At 47.2% G+C, this 21158-nt stretch overlaps 1 long non-coding RNA gene across 1 annotated transcript; it reads left to right on the top strand.

Annotated features, from left to right (window-relative positions):
* The first annotated feature begins 6764 nt into the window (after nucleotides 1-6764).
* LOC309659112 lies at nucleotides 6765-20806 on the top strand. The gene is made up of 2 exons (XR_014262610.1): nucleotides 6765-19411; nucleotides 19722-20806. It is a non-coding gene; the product is annotated as an uncharacterized lncRNA (long non-coding RNA).
* The last annotated feature ends 352 nt before the right edge of the window (nucleotides 20807-21158 follow it).

Below are 21158 nucleotides of genomic sequence, written 5' to 3'. Positions count from 1 at the left end.
TCTCTGCTCTCATTCTGTCCCACTGGCCACGCCTCTTCCATCTCCTTGTGTATCCCTCCTTGTGGCAACTTCCTTCCCCTCCCATTCACACTCACCCCATAGAAGATCCATCCAGTCCTAGAACCTGACCGAACTATATGCAGCTCTAAAATTTCTCTCTCTCCAGAATGGACCTCTCCCCAAATTCTCAGCCTGTATATTTGCCCTCATGTCTTGTGAGCAACCCAAATTTACTTACTTACTTATTTATTTTAACATCTTTATTGGAGTATAATTGCTTTACAATGGTGTGTTAGTTTCTGCTGTATAACAAAGTGAATCAGCTATACATATACATATATCCCCATATCTCCTCCCTCTTGCGTCTCCCTCCCACCCTCCCTATCCCACCCCTCTAGGTGTTCACAAAGCACCGAGCTGATCTCCCTGTGCTATGTGGCTGCTTCCCACTAGCTATCTATTTTACATTTGGTAGTGTATATATGTCCCTGCCACTCTCTCACTTTGTCCCAGCTTACCCTTTTCCCTCCCCGTGACCTCAAGTCCATTCTCTACATCTGCGTCTTTACTCCTGCCCTGCCCCTAGGTCCATCAGAGCCATTTTTTTTTTAGATTCCATATATATGTGTTAGCATATGGTATTTTTCTCTTTCTGACTTACTTGGCTCTCCATCCACCTCACTACAAATAACTCATTTTCGTGCCCTTCTATGGCTGAGTAATATTCCATTGTATATATGTACCACATCTTCTTTATCCATTCATCTGTCGATGGACGCTTAGGTTGCCTCCATGTCCTGGCTATTGTAAATAGAGCTGCAGTGAACACTGGGGTACATGACTCTTTTTGAATTATGGTTTTCTCAGGGTATATGCCCAGTAGTGGGATTGCTGGGTCATATGGTAGCTCTATTTGAGCATCCCAAATTTAATGGGTCCAAACTGAACTCCTGATAACCTACTTCACCCCAAATTTGCTTCTTACCCAACGCAGCAGACGGCAATTCCACTCTTCTGGCTGTTCCAGCTGAGAGGATGCAGAGGGTAACCAAACACCCAATATGTCAAGGCTGAAAACAACACCATTTTATCTGCTCCGTCACTCCGTGGCCGTGGCCCTGGTCTTTTCACCGGCCACTCTTTCTCGGACCCCAGAATCCTGCCTCGGGATCCCCCACTTCACTCACATCCCGTGCTCAGTGAGTTGGGCGATCTTGCTGGCTCCACTTTCAAGCCGGAACCAGAACTCAGCCTGTCTCATCAACTCCAGCACCATCCAGGCCACCACCGCTCTGTCGCCCGTGTCATTGTATTAACCGCCACCTCCAGCCTGGCCTCCTGTGTGCCTTCGCCCTTTTATAAACGCGATTCTCTTACTAGCCCTCTGCTCCAAGCCCCCCAGTGGCCTCCAGCTTGAAACAAAGCCAAAGTCCTTTCAACAAAGCCGTAGACCCATCATTTTCAAATGGTACTGAGCACGTGAAATCAAGCGGAGAGCCTGCAAGCATCCACATTCCTGAGGGCACCTCCCCTGCCCCGCCCCCAGAGGTTCTGTTGTGGTAGGTCTGGGCTGGGCCTGGTAACCTGCATTCCTACCAGGTTCCCCAGGGGATGCTGCTGTTGGTCCTTGCCCTCCATGGTCCGTTCTCCCGGGTGGTGTCTGTCACACCTGTGGTCCCCCATGAACCACACCGCCTTGCGTGGTCCCCTTCTCTTCAATCTGGCTGGCCCCGTGACCCACTGTAACCAACAGCATGTGGCAGAAGTGGCCGTTTGTGGGTCTAAGCCTTAAGAAGACATGGCAGCCTCCACTTCGGCACTTCTGGGTACCCTGGGCCAGCTCACGAGAAGGCCAGCTCCTCCGCCTGAGAGCTACATGGAGAGAACTAGAGAGTCCACAGAAGGGAGAGAAAGGGGCCCACGTGGAGAGAGAGGAGCCCAGCCACCCAGCACCCCTGTTCCGGCTAGCCCCCTGTGTGACATGCCAGCTAAATGCAGCCACACCAGGACCACTGGCAAGACCAGCAGAAGATCCACCCCCCGCCCCACCGCCACCCAAGCTGAACCCAGTCCAAATTGCAGACTCTTGAAAATAGAAAACGGTCGCTGTTTTCAGCTGTGAAGTGTCGGTGATTTGTCACCCTCTGCTCCCCTCCCATCCCAGCTCCTGCAGCTGTTCCCTCCAGGCACTCCCCTCCAACAGCACTGGCCTTTTTACTGTGTCTCACACACCATCAGCATGATCCTGCCTCAGGACCTTTGCACCTGCTGGCCTCCAGGCTGGACTCCTCTTCCCCCAGTGAGGGGCTTGGGGTGTTCCTCACCTCCATAGGTCTCTGCTCAAATCGCACCTGAATGTCCAATTTAAAATTGTGGCACCCTCCCAGATAATCCCTTCCTTCTCCCAGCTTCCTCTTTCCCAAGGGACTTACCTCCACATGACATAGGACAGATTTACTGCTTGTTTGTATGTGTCTGTCTCTCCCACAAGAATGTGAGCTCTGTGAGGTGCTGCCTTTCTTGGGGTCTAGAGCAGTGCTTGGCACACTGCAGGCACTGAGCTAGGAAGTATTTTAAGGAGGAAAGAAAGAAGAAGGAAGGAAGAAAGGAAGGAAAGAAGGAAGGAAGGAAGGATGGGGGGAGAGGGAAGGAGGGATAGAGGGAGGGAGGAAAGAAGAGGGGAAGGGGGGATGGAGGGAGAAAGGAAGGAGGGAAGGAGGGAAGGAAAGCAGGTTCACTTCACAGGTTGTTATAGAAAACATCTGGCAGGTTGCCCAGCAGGTCATAGAAAGACCCATAAAATAAAGTTCCCTATTCCATAGACTTCCCTCTCTAATAAGTGAGGCAAGTAGTATGAGAACAGAGGCGATGGAGGCAGATGAAGAGCAGGAAGGGCTGGAGGAGGGGGCAGAGCACTGAATTTGGGCTTGAAACACCCTGGATTTTTCCTGGCGCTGGCCGGGCCCCAAACCCTGGCCCTCATCCTGAAAGGTGGGAGAAGCTGTCTCCCCTGTCCTTTGCAAACCCAAGGCTTCTCCTGCATCACAGCTGGCTTGTGGACCTGGGTTCAGGATTGAAAGCAAGAGGAGGAAAGCCCACAGCCTCAGGAGCAAGGGCCCTCCTAGAGCCCTCGACCCGGCCACACGGGCAAGGCCTGGCGCTGATAGGTTTAGGGAGTTTGGGACAAGCCACTTCACTTCTGATGTCCGGAGCCACGGTTCTCAAACTCCATGCACGAGGGATCCCTGGGAATTTGTTCACACACGGATGCCTGGGCTCTCCCAGACCCTAATCCAAAAGGGCTGGCCCAGAAATGTGCGTATTTTAAACAAGCCCCTGGGGTTCTGAAGCCGATGGTCCCTGGACCACCCCTTGGGCTCTCAGGGCGTAGTCCAGAACCCACAGTGGGATCCTCTGCTTCTTCTCTCCTGGCTCGACTTCCCTCGGGAAACTGCCCCCAGCTTCGGATGCTTTCTTCTGGGCGCACATATGGCCGTCTGCGTGATGTCCTCAGCAGAGAAAATCCGGGAATCAGAGAAGGGGAGTGTCATCCCCCTGTGTCTGTCCTCTGACACCCTCACCCCTGCAGAGGAGCGGGGGGAGTGCAGATCAGGGTGATGAGAGTGAAGAAAGGCCTGTGGGGGGTGAGTAGGGCAGGACGAGGGGCTCCTGTGAGAAGCAGGGCACCGTCACGCATGTACCTTCCCAGGTGAGTCTTGTGCTCTGCAGCCCGACTGGGAACTAGACGCAGGTCTGAGTTCATCTGCGTGTCCCAGCACCTACCATAGGCCTGCCAGCATCAGCCTTGGGTGTGGGGCAGGGGTTCGAAGGATGGGTGGGTGGATGGAGGGATGGATGGGTGAGTGGGTGGATGGATGGATGGGTGGATGGTTGGTTGTGTGGGTGAGTTGATGGATAGGTGAGTGGAGGCAAGGATGGATGGATGGATGGGTAGGTGGTTAGTTGGATGGGTGGGTGGGTGGATGGATGGATGGACAACCTTTACTTCTCTAGCTTGAGGTTTAGATGCTGCTCCCCAGGGCTTTGCATGTTCTATTTGTCTGGGGTCCCGTCATTTTGGAGGCAGAATGCTTGTTGTGGAGAGTCTTAAGCTAGGAGGGAAAGTGTGAGAGTAACTTGCAGGTGAGACAAGAATGAGAAAGGGATTGTGGGGAGTGGAAAGGGGGACACAGTAGTGAGCAGGACAGAGAAAAGCGATTGAGAAGGAAGAAGAAAACTGGGGGAAGTAAACTGAGTCTGGCAGCTTTGAAGGCGACCCAGTTGTAGACCCAGTTACTGCTAATAACACCTTGTAGCTCCTCGGTGCCGTCCTCCTGGGAGCTCAAAGCCTTTTACCGATACTATGAAACTGCACGACCTTCCATCGAGGGAGATACTGTTACACCATCATCACTGTTTAATAGGCAAGGAGACCTACAGAAGTGGAGGGTCTTGCCAAGGTCATGGGCAGCTCAGGAGGGATGGAGCCGGGCACGCAGGAAAATGGTCCCTCTGTTAGCAGCCGCTTCCCAGGCCAGGTGAGTTGTGTGGTCTGCCTGACCCAAGCTCTCAGAGAGCGCCCGACCACGTGCTCCGAAGAATTAGTAAGTCGCTGGATCTCAGGACACGCTGTGAGGTCACAGAGGTTACCAGCCTCCTTTTCAGGCAGAGGACACCCTGACTCTTCCTAAGTCACTCTATGTGTCAAGGCTAGAACTGGCACAGGGTGAATCTCAGGACTGGGGGGAGGCCAAGGTTTGTCTTTGGGCAGAATAAAGCACCGCATCAGGCGACGCCGTGGCTCAGCAGATGTGCAGGGCTGGCTCTCTCCTCCTCTCTCGGCCGCCTCCACTTGGGGCCTCTAGCCCCTTGCTCCCGGCTGCAGCTCCTCAGCTGCCCCCCTACCGCCTCTGATGGGCGTCACTCCTCCCAGCCTTCTCACACATCCCCTGTGCTTCACTGGCAGGGCTGAGGGGTCTAGAGGTCAGGAGGCGGGTGGGGAGGCATTCCTCAGGCCTGAGTCAAAGAGGTAAACTGTCAAATAAAGCATTACCTCCCCCGCACAAAAAAATAAAAAAAAAACATAATACATACATAATCCCCAACACAGCAGCCAAGAATGTACCTGAAAGGGCATGATTTCTTGGCTTCCTTCCTCCAGAAGTACCCTTTGTACCTTTATTGAAATGAGAAAAATGCAGAGCCTTCTCGAGCTGCTGTGGCCTCCGGGGCAGTCCTGTGCAGACTGGCAAGGGTGAGGTTGCTGCTCACGCCTGCCTGGGGCAAGGAGTCCTCCTCCTCCGGACTCCCAGGCTTGGAGCAGGGGCGGAGTAGTGCGAGTGGAGGAGTGCTCCCTACCTTGAAGCCAGGGCTGCTGAGAAGTAGGACTAAGAGCCAGAGAACGAAGGTGGTGATGGTGGAGGGGCAACTCACCAGTCGAGCCATGCTGCTTGTGCCCTGTGACTGCAGATGACACACATCAAACATGCTGTCTGCTTCCTCCAGAGACCAAAGGCTCCCTGGCAGCAGGACTCTGGTCTTGAAAAGCTCTGTAGCTTCAGAAGCAAGTATAGCCCCTGGCAGAGTAGCAGGTGCTCAATACTTTTCTATGAGATGAAAGGATGGATGATGGCTGGTGGATGGATGGATCCATGGATGGATGGATGATGGATGAATGGATGGATGGGTGGATGATGGATGAATGGATGGATGGATGGGTGGATGGATGATGGATGATGGATGATGGATGGATGGATGGATGGATGATGGATGAATGGATGGATGGATGGGTGGATGGATGGATGATGGATGATGGATGGATGGATGGATGGATGATGGATGGATGGATGGATGGATGGGTGGATGGATGGATGGATGGATGGATGATGGATGGATGGATGGATGGATGGGTGGATGGATGGATGGATGATGGATGATGGATGGATGGATGGATGGATGATGGATGGATGGATGGATGGATGGGTGGATGGATCCATGGATGGATGGATGATGGATGAATGGATGGATGGATGATGGATGAATGGATGGATGGATGGATGATGGATGATGGATGGATGGATGGATGATGGAAGATGAATGATGAATGGATGAATGGGTGGATGGACAAATGAACAGAATTCTAGGACATAAGGAAGGGATTTGGGATCCTGCCAAAATCTCCATTGTAGCAGGCCATTTAATAGCATACTTAAAAGGGCCAAGCTTAAATATGGGGTGTATAGGGAGAAGACCCCCTGTGCCTTACCCAAGCAGCCCACCCAGGACTCTTGGGCCAACCCTCTGCCTTTAGAAGCGGTGGGGCTTGGACAGACAGGTGGCAGGCAGGGGAGAAGAGTGACTGAGAGAGAAAGGGGACGGCGGAGGACTGGGGCAGCGTGGCTTCCCTGCTCCCCTGACACCCAGCTCTGCTCTCCTTTCCTCCCAAATCAGGCCAGCTGGCCCCAGCCAGGTTGGCGGTCCTTGGGAGAGTCTGACCTGGGGCCTGGCTCTGCCCTGTCGTCAGGGGCTTCAGGTGGCCCAATTACACTTGTCCTTTCACTAGCACCTTTCATTTGGCTGGATCACAGCAGAGGGCTGTGATTACATCCCTATCTTACACGGGACATAAATCTGGGGCAATTCAGGATGTGCCTTTCAAGCTGTGGCATGACTTTATGAGCTTCCAGTGAAGTTCTCAGAGCTGGGGGCCAGGGAGCACGAATTGCATGTTGCTGCTGGAGTGAGCCCCCTTCCTTGTTGTTGGTTCTGAGCGGGGGTGCCTGGGGGAGCAGGAGAAGGCTGGGAGGCGAGAGAGGAACATGGTCGCCGCCGTCCAGCTGGGCCAGGCTCCCAGGCCATGGCGACTGCAACATCCAGGCCGAGCCAGCACGCTGCACCCTCCTGTTGAGACTCTGATACCCATGCTGGCCCCATTTCCTTTCCTACCCGCCTGGCCTGAAAGTGTACCTCCTTTTGCAGGCAGAGGGAGCTTTACCTGGGAATAAATGAGCTTAAGCTCCAGGGCCTTCATCTGCACGTTCCCTAAGAATGTGCAGGGCTTCTGGGAGCTATAGAATGTTGTAGGCAGGGAGCAAGGCCAGAAGACAATCTACAGAGCCACTTCTGGTAAATTATCTAAAGAGATGGCGGAAGGAAGGCATCCGAATGTCCACAGCTCTTGTAATTTGTTTGCATTCTAAATATGAATTCACATTTATACCTAATTTTGCTTTAATAATTTTGTGCTCTTTTCCTCAACGAGGGCCCCCAAATCGTATAAGCATCAGTCCTATAACACTGGGTGTGAATTAAGGTGGGCCCTAAGTGCCATGCCTGGTGTCCCTGGGAAGAAGTGGGAAACCTGGACACAGAGACACATGCCACGTGAAGATGGAAGTAGAGATTGGAGAGATGGTTCTGTAAGCCAGGGACACCAGGCCTGCTGGCAGCCGCCGGGAGCTGGGGGTGCGGTGAAGGACGGATGCCACTCAGAACCTCCAGAAGGAGCCAAGCCTGGCGACACCTTGATTTCAGAGTTCTGGCTACTGTGAGAGAAGACATGTCTGTTTCTTTAAGCCCCCCGCAGTGTGTGGTGCTTTGTTACAGTAGTCCCAGGAATTTAACACCTTATGGGGGGAAGGAAGGATCTATAAAAATGCAATAAAATTCCGGGAAACTGATTCAGGGAAAGTGATCTAGACCGTCCACAATTCACGCGTGGCTCTTGAGCGGGTTGATAATTTCGACTCTCAAACTGTGGTTGTGAACGGGACCGTCATGATTTTTGCTAATGATTGTGCAAGAGTTTAAATCTCTCGGCAGGAATTGCCTAAGATCATGTCGAAGTGACCTGCGGCCCTCCGTGCCTCGGCTTCTTCAGGAGCATGGGATGAGGGAAAGCTTTTTTTTGTTTTCTTTGTAATCACAGCTGCCTGAATTGCTCACCCTTTCTTAAGTTGGCCTGGGAAGTGAGGGCAAACACGTTGCCTCATAAAGGTCTTGACAGCCCTAGTCCTGTGCAGGCCCCGTGGGATGAGTCACTCGAGGGGTTTTAAAGATGAATGACGCTGAGCCGGCTTCCCAGGAAGATTAACCGTCAGTCATGGCTGTGCTTGCCCGGCCGGGCCGCTGCGGGGCTGACTCAGGAAACATCTCCATGTAGACGGGCTGAAAAAGCACAGAACTTGAAGGCCACGATTCCGCCACCTCCACATGTTTGGGGGCGTTTTCTCATTTTGTTATTTCTGTTATTGTATATAGTACAGACAACATAAATAGAGGCATCCTGTATATATATCTATACATATATAGATATATATACACACCTAGATGTATATATGTAAAAGTAGAGGTATATGTAGGTATACATATATACCTGTATATACAGGGTACTGTATTTATATATATATATATATGTGCCTATATATACAGGATACCTCTGTTTTGTAATCCGTACTATATATATGTATATGCATATATACTTGGGTGCATATATATATAAAAATAGAGGTATATATAGGTATACATATATACTTGTATATACAGGGTACCTCTATTTATATAGCCTGTACTATATACTATATATATGTATTTATCAGTATATATCCCTGTCTGTCTCTGTCTCTATGTATATACACATACATACACACAATATGTATAGGATACTATATATTGCACATATTATAGAAATAACATAAAGAGAAGGAGAAGCCAGTGGTTTACAGATTTTTAAAGCCACAGAACCTTTTTTATTGTGAAATAGGATACGGATAGAAGAACGTGCCCAGAACAGAAAAGCACTGGCTCCATGAAACATCACAAGGTAGAGAAATCCCATGTGACCCTCTCCCAGCACCTCCTGGGGGAATCCACTCCCAGCGCCTTGAGGAGAAGAACCCTGCTAAAAGAGAATGGAAGCCTGCTATTTAGGGAGATGTGCTTAGGTGGACATGGTGACCAGGAGGCTACTACCGCCAAGGTCAGGATGGTGGAAAGGAGGCAGGGGGCGGGGGAGGGGAGAGCTCAGGCGCCAGGGCCGTGTGCGCCCCCCAGAGCCGCCCCCGTGATCTCACCCCCCATGCTGTTATGAGGAGCAGCTCCTGGCTCTCCTCCCCGCCTGTGTGGTGCTCTGTGCGCGCCTGCACCCCGGTCTATCCGTCCTATCATAAATGCCCCTCGGGGTTGTTTGCAGTTTGGGGCCACTGTGAGTCAATGGCTGGGAACATTCTGTCCTGTCTTCCGGGGGTTACTTGGAGGCCAATGTTTTCCGCTCTCCCCTCCCTCTTCCCTCTCTCCCGTCCACCCTCCTATCCACTTTTCTCTCTCCCTTGCTTTCTTCCCCTCTCCTCCCACCCCCCCAACACTGGGCACCTGGGCGGGGCCCCGAGAGCGAGGCCGTGCCTGGCCTCATGAACGCGAGCGCCATGGTGCCCTTTCTCAGCGCCTCTTCCCTCCGCCCCGGTGAAGGCGCACTTCATACCCACTTTCCGGGCCTGACTACCGAATCTTTTCCTCCCAGCAGGCATACGTTTGATGCAATTTGTAAGGAGCAGCCTGTGACCTCAGGCTCCATAAAGGGCTCCTCATCCTTTGCGCAGGGGCCTCTCATCCGGGTGACCCCCTTCTACTCCTCCAGACGCTGTTGAGTCCTGCTCACCTTCCCATACATAACCCACCTCTCCAGGAAGCCTTCCTGGGTTGCCCTAACCCGTGGGAACCCTCCTTCTAGTGCCCCCGTTGCCCTGGGATCTACCTCTTGCCTCTCAGCCCCAGGCTGCGTGCAGGAGAATGGGCGTGTGAATGCCACAAGCTTTCTGGATGGCATTTTGTTCTGTTTCTCTCAAAGTTAAATATGCCCATACCTTCGGGCTGGGCTGGAATCTATTCTGAAGAGATGCTCCCCAAACTGCTTCAAGGTGGGTGTACAAGAAGACGGATTATATAATTATATATATAATAATAATATAATAAATAAACCTTGACGCATGCATTCAATAGAACATTCAGCAGCCATTATAAAATCTGAGGACAGTATCTGTGGAATACAGTGTCGTGGGAAATACCGTGTCTAGCACAGTGTGTTTAGAAAAATCTCAGACCTCTGTGCGTGTAATTGCTGTGCGCCCAGGAACAGGGCGGGGAGGGCGCACATCGGCCGTGTGAGTATCGCCCTCAGGAAGGGAAGAAGGCAGGTGGGGGAATCTTCCACTGCTTTCTTTATATCATCTGTATTGTTCCAACTTGTGTTAAACAGGTAATTACTTTTGTAATTAAAAAAAAATTTTTAATGAAGAAATAAAACAATATGTGAAAACCTGTAGAGTGTACAAAATCAAGAGTGAACCCTAATGTAAATGATGAACATTTTAGGTAATAATAATGTGTCAAATAAAATTGGTTCATCAATTGTAACAAATGCACCATATAAATGAGGATGTTACTAGTAGGGGAAATGAATTGGGGGCCGGGGATGTGGGCTCTCGGTATGTCTGCACATTTTTTGTTTTCTGCAAACTAAAACTGTTCTTAAAAATACAGTTTTTTTGTTGTTTTTTTTTGGCCTTGTTGTGCCGCATGCGGGATCTTAATTCCCTGCATGCAGGGTCTTAATTCCCCGACCAGGGATCGAACCTGTGTCCCCTGCAGTGGAAGTGTGGAATCCTAACCACTGGACCGCCAGGGAAGTCGTTAAAGAGAGAGAGAGGAATAAAACAGTTAATGGATATCTGGAGCAGAGCAGGGATTGCAACTTTTTTCTGTAAAGGGCCAGATGGAAAATAATTTCAGCTTTGAGGACCCTACAGTCTCTGTCACAAATACTCAGATTAGCTGTCATTGTGCAGAAGTGGCCACGGGCACCATGTAAGTGAGCGAGCGTAGCTGTGTTCCAATAAAACTTTATTTACAAAAATAGGCAGAGGGGCCAGGGCTGTCATTTGGCAGCCCCTGGTGCAGAGGCGTGAACGGATTTTGGTGTTTCACATCAGATGGAGGAGAAAGCTGATGAGTCACCTACTCACCTCGGACAGGCTGGTGAACCCAGGGAACACTGGGTGCTTCTCCTTGCTGTTGCACGTGGCTTTCTACCAGAATCAAAATGGATTTGAAAGATTGATTTCGCACAAGTTCAGTTTCACACTGTCTGAGCCCAACAGAGCAGAGGGTCGCCAGTAACTGGAGATATGGAGAGAGCAGCACTGATCATTTAGCTCAAGGAGCTTCCTCAAAAATGAATTGCCCGGCTTCCACGGGAGGAAGGCAGTCCCCCGAGGCGAGCATTTCTCCTTCTGCAAAGGCAGCGCCAGGATTTCCAGGGCTCAGCACAACCCCAGTCAGGCACGAGCTTGCTTTCTCTGAGGATCTTAGAAGAGTCGTCATAGAGGCCAGCTAGGAAAGCTATCGTTTCCACTTTGTGAGGAAGATTCAAAAGAGAAATTATGCAAAATACCTTTGGCAAACAGGGAGGTCATGGGGGCAGAAGGAGACACTTAGGCATTGCCACCCTCAGCGTTACGCCTCTGCTCTAGAACTTAGTGGTGAAGGAAAAAGGTCAGCTGTGCAGTGGAATTGTTCTCTTCGTTGGAAGGGGCCCATGAGATGAGGGTTCCGTTACTGCCCCTCTGTCACGGGCCAGGCTGTGCTAGGTGAGCCCTACTCAGTACCTCGGATAATCCTCCCAGCGACCCTATGTGTGAGGAATTAACACGCCCATCTTGCAGATCAGGAACATGAGGCTTAGAGAAACTGAGTAACTCTTTTCAAGAAAGTATACCTTTAAAATTGCTAAAGATTGGAGCTGATATGAATCCACAGCTGGTCCACCTGATGGATGTGTGAGATTGTGCCTTACATCACATTGCATTAATCCGGGAATGTGTGTTTGTGACTTTGTCAGACTCAGGCTAAGCAACGTTAGTCAATAACCTTTCCAGGTGACATTCTGGGCTGGGGGCTTTGTCAGAGTTCCTGAAGTGACGTGAACAAAGTCTGAACACCTGTCTCTTTCCTTTGAGGCTGTCTTCAAACCCCCAGGCCCTCGGCTCTGCCTGTGTCCGCGTGTGTGTTACACTAGCTGTGACATACGTGTGTGTGTCACCACTTCAGGGGCAGTGCTGACACTGCACCTGCCAGGAGATGGCTGCCAGGGCCTGGGCTGCCCATGCCCGCTGAGCCACGAGGAAGATCAGAGGGAATTTCCACGGTCCTGAGTCAGAGCCGACGCGGAGGGAAGGGCCCTTGGAAATGAGCCTGGGTGGGTGAGCGATGGTGGAAGGGATGTGAGGCGAGCACCAAGGGAGGGTCGGCTCATCGTCACCTGCCCAGTGGGGAGAGGCAGGATGGTGTCATATGCATGGACCAATTACCAGATGAGACCTGGGTTCGAATCCCCCTACCGCCAGTCATTGGCTTCTGTGACTCTATAATAAGAATAGTTGCCTTACCTGATGCTCTAAAGCTTAGAGTGAATCTAAGCAAAACACCTGGCACATAACAGAGTCTTTATAAAAGATAGTTTTCGAAAGATTCCTCATGAAGCAACAGAGTCTATTGATTTGGGCAATGAATTTTAAGATCCTCCTTTTTATAATCTGTTATAATGAGCCTGGTCCCGCCTGCGCTTTGCCTGTAACCCCAAACCACAGCACACGTCCCAGGAAGGGGTGGACAGACGTGCCCCGAGAATAAGGGAACCGGTTCATCTGCCTCCTGCCCGGAATCGATGCTGATGCCTCCTGTCTTGTCACCAGGGGAGCATGTCCCTCTCTCCATCTTCTCTGGGGAAAACAAGTGGGAAGGGCGGAGGAGGAGCGATTTTGACTGAAAACGTTCACGCCATTGCACTAGCACCCTAATTCCTCCTTAACATCCCTCCCTCAGTTTTCTATGACAGCACAGATCATTTCCTGCCTCATCACGTATCTACGTGCTTATCGTCCGTCTCTCCAGTAGAATAGCTACCCGTGGGAGCAGGGACCCATCCTGCTTATTCATCACTGTATCACCAGCCCCTAGGATAATGCCTGGCACACTTGTATGCACTATTAGAAAATAAAAAGTTACTCTGCTTTCTTACTATATGAAGTAGAAAGTTAAATCTCCCATAGTTCCATACTTCTCCCTGCAAATTAACTATTTAAAAAAAATTGAGGTATACTTGACATATTGTGCTGGTTTCAGGTGTACAACATAGTAATTTGATACTTTTTATAGAATATACTCCATACAAAGTTATTATAAAATATTGACTATATTTTGTATGCTGTACATTATATCCTTCTAACAACTTATTTATTTTGTACCTAGTAGTTTGTACCTCTTAATCCCCACCACCTATCTTGCCCCACCCCCTTCCTTCTCCCCACTGGTAACCACTAGTTCTCTGTATCTGTGAGTCTGTTTCCGTTTTGTTATATTTGTTTTAGTTTTTAGCGTCCACATGTAAGTGAAAACATATATAGTGTTTGTCTTTCTCTGTCTGACTTATTTCACCAAGCATAATACCCTCTAGGTCCATCCATGTTGTTACAAATGACAAGATTTCATTCTTTTTTTAATAACTGAGTAGTATTCCATTTTATATCTATATCTATATCTATATCTGTATCTATCTATCTATCTATCTATCTATCTATCTATCTATCTATCTATCTATATCACATCTTCTTTATCCATTCATCTGTTGTTGGACACTTAGGTTGTTTCCATATCTTGGCTATTGTAAATAATGCTGCTGTGAACATTTGGGTGCATGTATCTTTTCAAATTAGTGTTTTCGTTTTCTTCAGATAAATACCCAGAATGGAATTGCTGGGTCGTATGGTAGTGCTATTTTTAATTTTTTGAGGAACCTCCATACTCTTTACCACAGTGGCTGCACCAGTTTACATTCCCACCAGCAGTGTACTAGGGTTCTCTTTTCTCCACATCTTCGCCAACATTTGTTATTTGTGGTCTTTTTGATGATAGGCATTCTGACAGGTGTAAGGTGATACCTCATTGTTGTTTTGATTTGCATTTCTCTGTTGATTAATGATGTTGAACATCTTTTCATGTGCCTGTTGGCCAACTGTATGTCTTTTTCAGAAAAATGTCTATTCAGGTCTTCTACCCATTTTAAAATCAAGTTGCTTTTTGATGTTGAGTTGTATGAGCTGTTTGTATGTTTTGGGTATTAACCCCTTGTCAGTCATATCATTTGCAAATATTTTCTGCCATTCAGGAGGCTGTCTTTGCAATTTGTTGATGGTTGCGTTTGCTGTGCAAAAGCTTTTAAGTTTAATTAGGTCCAATTTGTTTATTTTTGCTTTTATTTCCTTTGCTTTAGGACACAGATCTAAAGAAATATTGCTACAATTTATGTCAAAGAGTGTTCCACCTTTGTTTCCTTCTAGGAGTTTTATGGTTTCTGGTCTTACAGTTAAGTCTTTAATCCGTTTTGAGTTTATTTTTGTATATGGTGTTAGACAATGTTCCAATTTCATTCTTTTACAAGTAGCTGTCTAGTTTTCCCAGTACCACTTATTGAAGAGATTGTCTTTTCTCCATTGTATATTCTTGCCTCCTTTGTGGTAGACTAACTGACTATATGTGTGTGGGTTTATTTCTGGGCTCTCTATTCTGTTCCATTGATCTATGTGTCTGCTTTTGTGCCAGCACCATACAGTTTTTTTTTTGTTTGTTTGTTTTAAACGTGATGATCCATTTATTTATTTATTTATGGCTGTGTTGGGTCTTTGTTTCTGTGCAAGGGCTTTCTCTAGTTACGGCAAGTGGGGGCCACTTTTCATCGCGGTGTGCGGGCCTCTCACTATCCTGGCCTCTCTTGTTGCGGAGCACAGGCTCCAGACGCACAGGCTCAGTAATTGTGGCTCACGGGCCTAGTTGCTCCGTGGCATGTGGGATCTTCCCAGACCAGGGCTCGAACCCATGTCCCCTGCATTGGCAGGCAGACTCTCAACCACTGTGCCACCAGGGAAGCCCCACCATACTGTTTTGATTACTGTAGTTTTGTAGTCTAGTCTGAAGTCAGGGGCATGATACCTCCAGCTTTATTGTCCTCTAAGACATGGTAAGGATAAGGATAAGGATATCAGAAACATGATAAGGATGCCCACTCTCACCATTTCTACTTAGCATAGTATTGGAAGTCCTAGCCACAGCAATCAGACAAGAAAAAGAATTAAAAAGCATCCAAATTGGAAGGAAAGAAGTAAAACTGTCACTGTTTGCAGATGACATGATGTTATATGTAGAAAACCCTAAAGACTTCACCAAAAAACTATTAGAACTAATAAATCAATTCAGTAAAGTTGCAGGATACAAGATTAGTATACAGAAATCTGTGGCATTTTATACACTAATAATGAACTGTGAGAAAGAGAAATGAAGAAAACAGTACTATTTACAATCCAATCAAAAAGAATAAAATATCTAGGAATAAATTTAACCAATGAGGTGAAAGACCTGTACTCGGAAAACGTAAGACACTGATGAAGGAAGTTGAAAATAATAGAAATAAATGGGAAGATATCCCATATCCATGTATTGGAAGAATTAATATTGTTACAATGTCCATACTACCCAAAGCAATCTACAGATTTAACGTGATCCCTATCAAAATGCTCATGACCCTTTCCATGGAACTGGAGCAAATAATCCTACAATTTGTATGGAACTACAAAAGACCCTGACTAGCCAAAGCAATCTTGGGAAAAAGACCAAATTAACCATTTTAACAATTTGCTATAAATTCTTTTGTACTTTAAAACATATGTTCATTTTTTAAAGCAATGATGAGATCTTCTTATATTTAGAATTTTTGCAGCTTGCTTAGCAATGTGTCTTGAACATCTTTCCTGTAAGGATGTACAAATTAACCTCATTCTTTCCATGGTTGTATACTATTCCAGCCTGTAGATGTGCCATACTATGCCAATAAAACCTTTGCTGCTAGAAATGCGGGTTGTTTTCAAACTTGGCTCTTCTGAGCAATGTGGTAATAAATATCCAGCATGCATAATTTGGTGCTTTGGGGTGAGTGACGGACACATTTCAGGAGCTGGGTCAAGAGGGTGTGAAAGTTTTACATTTTGTTAGATTTTGCCAACTGCTCTTCCTAAGGCTGCGCCAGTTTGCATTCCCTGTGGTGGTGTATGGGAGTGTGACTCTGCTCTTATACTCACCAGCAAATGCTATCACACTTTCAAGTCTTTGTTTACTAGGCTTTTAACACAGTGTTTCAGAAACGGGTCAACATCACAGTGCCGTCTTAATTTTGTGCTTTCATTCTTATTTTTACAAGTGTGCATGAGTGTGCACATGTGCGTGTGTCTGTGTTGTACACATGTTTAGATCGTCTGAATGACCACCTTAAATTTTCTGCAGCCACGAGCCCTCATTATCTACTTATAATGGACTTATAATCGTAGTCAACTGGCCAAATATATGAGTGAAGCTTTGCAGCCGACCAAGTTGAGTGAGCCGTGGTCACCTTGACACAGACCAGAGGAGGAGTGGTGACCACCAAGACCCCGACCTGCACTGTAGCACTGAGGGTGGTCCTCCTGCTGGGGGTGAACAAATGGTGGAGATCCTGTGCCTCTTTGTAGAAACTCCCAGCATGTCATTAGCAGTAAGTAATATGTGTGTGGGTTTACTTCTGGAAAAAATAAAAACACCCAGTGTAGACTTTATTATTACGAGTTATTTTTTATTATATTTTGGGGTGGACTCTTACATTTTTTGGATCATCAAAGTGATGGATTGGAGGTTAAATGGTTTTTTGTTTAAAAAGAGAAATAATAATTACAACAACCATAACTCCAAGAGGGATCATTATTCTCAAAACCAAAGGAATCAACTAAAATATAAAACAGAAATATAGAAAATTTTAAAAGAAAAATTTAAATCCAACATCGGTGATTTATTTTGAACAGAACAGCATCATCCATCGCATTAAGTTTCTATGGTTAATTTGACAGGTATTGATATTGTAGTTTTGTTTCATTTCATTTATAAATCTCTTTGGGTTTTAGTTACATATGAACTATAAATGTAATATATTTACCCATATTCTAGTATTGCTACACGTATAAGTAACAATAACATTAGAATGATTCAACAAAAACTTGGAAGTTCATACAATTTTTCTTTTAGGGCATCCATAAATACAAGCTCGAGAAACACCGGTTTAAGGGAAACCCCAGCTGAATGTTGTACTTGTAGGCTTGGTCTGTCTTGGATGGAGAGGTAGGAAGTTTGTCTGAGCTGCTGGGAGGCTCCAGGTGGTGTAAGAATCTTGGTCATAGTTCAATTGTGCCCCTGGAGGACTTCTTTCACTTATAGGATGGGGCCCAAGTGTAGTTGGCAGATGAGATGGGGAATCTAGTCCAAGAGACCAGGGGCTAACAAGAGCTGGACAGGATTTTACAGGATCCTGGAATTATCCTGCCAGATCACAGAAGGCCTATAAGTGGAAACTGAGGCAGGAGACCAGAGCACAGTATTGAGGTAAGAAGATGTTGTCAGAGGGAGGAGATTAGTGATGCGGGCATCACACCAGCCCTCAGAGCAGACCCAAGAGCCCACTGGAGACCTGGCCTGCCAGCAGGAAGACTGCCACCTGCCTGAAAGCTCTCTGCCTTGGTCCAGAGAGCTCAGTCCTGGGGATGCTGCAGGGGTCACAGGAGTCTTGTCCCTGAAGCCTGTGAGGCAGGGCCAGCAGGGGACAGTCGTTGGCCATTCTGCCCTCACTGGACACGTGGGTTGTTTTTCATTTGCTGGAACTATGAATAAACAGCATACTATCTCAAAATTTTCAAGAGCCAGAAAATCTCCACGCATTGGGGAGCAGAACTTTGGGCTCCTAATTAAATGCTCGTCCTAGGACTTAAGCTGATTCAAATCTCTTTTGAGGGAATCTTTTGGTCTTTCCCACAGGGTGCATGGGAAGGGGTGACCTGTGTTTGAATGAGGCCATCTCTGCTCTTCTGTGAAAATATCTGAATGCCGATGGCTATTTTCTCATCTGGTAACTGGAGCGTTTTGGTCTCTCTTCAATAAGCAACACAAAATATGGAATTAGCACTCTTGGGCTAAATTGACTGATTTCTAGTTCCTGCCAAAAATATGTTTGAGACACCTATGACCAAACAGACACTGTTAAAAGCCCTACCATCCATTTTTATTTTCCAAGTTCCATACTGCTTGAAGTTAGAAAATCATCAAAAAGTAACAAAATGACTATTTTAGCTTTGCTCTTCCCCCAAATAAAGTACTTCATTGAGTAATAAGCTAATACAATGCCCTTGGCTTCTCTCCAGAGCCAAAAAAAGAACACTCCCCCCTCTCCTGCCAAGCCAGATGAAAACATGATGCTGTCTCAAATACAGGTGTACATGGCCTTATGTGACATGTTCCTTCTGGATTGGCAATGATGTAAAAGTAAGGGCATGGGGAAACACAGTGCTGGTGGGAATTCAGACTGGAGGGAAAGCTGGCAATTTCCAACAAAATGAAAATGGCGTATACATCTTTTGACCCAATAATCTTACTTCTGTGAATCTACCCTCCATCTCTACTTGCACACGTGCAGAAGGATGTCATGTACAAGATTGTTCACTGCAGCATTTTCAATAATGGTGAAAGATTGGAAAGACGCCAAAGACCCGTTCAGAGAGGAGTGGGTGAATACATTTACAGAACTTCCCTGCTGTGGAAGACTACTTATCCGTAAAAAAAAAACAAGGGGCTCCCTAGGTACGATATGCAGAATAATGGCCCCCCAAATGTCCATGTCCTAGAACTCGTGACTATGTTACTTTACGTGACAAAAGGGACTTTGAGGATGTGATTAAATTAAGGACCTTGCGATGGAGAGATGAACCCAGATCGTACAGGTGGGTCCCATGTAATCACAGGGTATTAACTGATGCAGAGGCAGAAGCGGGGGTCGAGGGGGAAGGAGAGGTGAAGAGGAAAGAAGAGGTCTGGATAACGTGATTGCTGGCTTTGAAGTTGGAGGAAGGGCCACGAGCCAAGGGAAGTGAGCAGCCCCTGGAAGCTGGGGCATGGGTTCTCCCACGGAGTTTCCAGAAGGGATGCAGCTCTGCCAACATATGATTTGTAGCCCAGTGAAACTCATTTTCAACTCTTTCAACCCCCAGAACTATAAGATAATAAATTTGGGTTGTTTTAAGTCATTACGTTTTTGGTAATTTGTTGCAACAGCAGTAGGGAATGAATACAGGCGGCCTCGGAGATACTGCGGGTTTAGTTCTACACCACCGCAATAAAGTGAATATTGCAATAAAGTGAGTCATCCCAATTCTGTCATTTTCCAGTGCTTATAAAAGTTATGTTTACATTATACTGTATTCTATTAAATGTCCAATAGCATTATGCCTAGAAAAATGTACAGACTTTAATTTTTTTTTTAATTTTATTTATTTATTTATTTATTTATGGCTGTGTTGGGTCTTCGTTTCTGTGCGAGGGCTTTCTCTAGTTGTGGCAAGCGGGGGCCACTCTTCATCGCGGTGCGCGGGCCTCTCACTATCGCGGCCTCTCCTGTTGCGGAGCACAGGCTCCAGGCGCGCAGGCTCAATAGTTGTGGCTCACGGGCCTAGTTGCTCCGCGGCATGTGGGATCTTCCCAGACCAGGGCTCGAACCTGTGTCCCCTGCATTGGCAGGCAGATTCTCAACCACTGCGCCACCAGGGAAGCCCCAGACTTTGATTTTAAAATACCTTATTTCTAGAAAATGCTAACCATCATCTGAGCCTTCAACGAGTCGTAACCTTTCTCCTGGTGGAGACTCCTGTTTCCATGTTGACAGCTGCTGACTGATCAAGGTGGTGGTTGCTGAATGTTGGCGTGGCCGTGCTAATTTCTTAATATAAGACGACAGCGAAGTTTTCTGCATCGATTGACTCTTCCTTTCACGAACAGTCTCTCGGTAGCATGCAATGCTGTCTGATAGCATTTTACCCACAGGAGAACTTCTTTCAAAATGCGAGTCAATCCTTTCAAACCCTACCTCTGCTTTAGTAACTATAATTTCTGTCATAGTCTAAATCCTTTGTTGTCGTTCCAACAGTCTTCCCAGCATCTTCACTGGCAGTAGTTTCCATCTCAAGAAACCACCGTCTTTGCTCATCCATAAGAAGCAACTCCTCATATGTTGAAGTTTTGATATTTCTAACAACTAGAATAATGAAAAAGCTGGAAATATTGTGACAATTACAGAAATGTGATACAGAGACATGGAGTGATCAAATGATATTGAAAAATACGGCTCCGATAGACTTGCTCGACATAAGGATGCCAAAATTTGTAAAAACCTTCAATTCGTTAAAACATGCAGTATCTATGAAGCACAATAAAATGAAACACCATAAAAGGAGGTATTTCTATATACTAAGGAATGGTGTATTGTTCAGTTTAAAAAAAAAAAGAATGAAGGAAAGAAAAGAGGGAAGGAAGAAGGAAGAGGAAGAGAGAGAAGGAAAGAGAAGAGGGCAAGGCCAGGTGAACGCTTCAGAGATGGGATCCGGGGCAAGCGAAGCTCCGAGACACTGGATCATTTACTGACTACATGGCGTTGGGCAGGTAACTTAACCTCCCCGTGCCTGGGTTCCTCATCCATAAACCAGAGTCAATAATTTATTCATCACCCAGGGCTATTGTGAAGGTTAACTTAGAACGATGCCTGGCATATAAGCACCGTGTAAACGTTAGCCAGCATTGTAATAGTAAAACTTTTTGTATAAAAAGAGAGGAGGCGGGGAATAAGAATGTCTATATATTTTTTAATTTATTTATTTTTATTTATTTTTGGCTGCGTTGGGTCTTTGTTGCTGTGCGCAGGCTTTCTCTAGTTGCGGCGAGCGGGGGCTACTCTTCGATATGGTGCGCAGGCTTCTCATTGAGGTGGCTTCTCTTGTTGTGGTGCACGGGCTCTAGGCGCATGGGCTCAGGAGTTGTGGCTCACGGGTTTCAGTAGTTGTGGCTCACAGGCTCTAGAGCTCAGGCTCAGTAGTTGTGGCGCACGGGCTTAGTTGCCCCACAGCATGTGGGATCTTCCCAGACCAGGGATCGAACCCATGTCCCCTGCATTGGCAGGAGGATTCTTAACCACGGCGCCACCAGGGAAGCCCCAG

The sequence above is a fragment of the Balaenoptera physalus genome (assembly GCF_965194825.1).
Source record: "Balaenoptera physalus genome assembly, chromosome: 4".
In the NCBI taxonomy this organism is placed as follows: domain Eukaryota; kingdom Metazoa; phylum Chordata; class Mammalia; order Artiodactyla; family Balaenopteridae; genus Balaenoptera; species Balaenoptera physalus.
The sequence above is the reverse complement of the archived record's forward strand: the minus strand, read 5'-3'. Positions and strand labels throughout refer to the sequence as shown.